This window comes from Eulemur rufifrons, unplaced genomic scaffold, assembly GCF_041146395.1.
Source record: "Eulemur rufifrons isolate Redbay unplaced genomic scaffold, OSU_ERuf_1 scaffold_470, whole genome shotgun sequence".
NCBI classification, from domain to species: Eukaryota; Metazoa; Chordata; class Mammalia; order Primates; family Lemuridae; genus Eulemur; species Eulemur rufifrons.
Window position 1 is genome coordinate 16,655 of NW_027183252.1, and position 846 is coordinate 17,500.

Sequence of the window (846 nt, forward strand, 5' to 3'; positions counted from 1 at the left end):
CGCACGGCTTGTGCTCTTCCCACCCTGCCCGAGGGGGGGGTGGTTGCACGGTCGTGTGGGCGATCGTGGTGGGGCTGGGCCGGCGACGTGGTGCCGGCCGGCCCCGTGGGGGGCCTCTGCCACCGGCCTGGTCTGCCTCGGTGACCCCTCTCCCATACCGACGGGGGAGTGTTCCCCTCGAAGTGAGGGGGCTTTTGGACCAGGGGCCCCGACCGCGAACGCTCAGGAGTCGCCAACCGTGCGTGTTTTGCCCCATGCCGCAGACCCCCCCCACACCTCCCCCGGGGCGTGCCTGAACGCCTCCGCCCAGGGCCCTTACGGGGGCGACCGGGGGTCGGGGGCGATCCACCTTCGGCGAGAAAGCGTCTTCTCTAGCGATCGTGGAGGCGTGTCCTCTTCTGGGGTTTGTCGGATCCCCCAGCCCGCCGCCTCTCTGCGCGTCGTCAGCCGCCGCCCCTGCGGCTGCCAGTTGTGCGTGGGCAGAGTTCCCTCCTCCCCTGCCGTGGGGGGGAGCGGTCCGCCGGCCCCCGCGGTGGGGGCCGAGTGCCACTCTTCGCCTAACGTGGTCCGCGCCTCCCCCCTGAACTCTGGGGGAGGGTCACGCCGGGCCGGGCCGGCGTTCCAGCTGTGAAGGGCGCCCGCGTGTGTGCGCTGCGTGCCCCGGCCGCGGGTCGCCCCGGTGTGCGCTGGGGGAAGGGGGTGGTGGTGCGGCCCGTCTCGCGCCCCCTCCCCATCCCCTGTGAGCGTGCGGCCCTCCACCCGGTCCCGTGCCAGGCCGCGGATGGATGGGCGCTCCCGTGCTGGCGCCTGTGGATTGCGGCTGGGGGGACCGCCCGGCCAACGAGG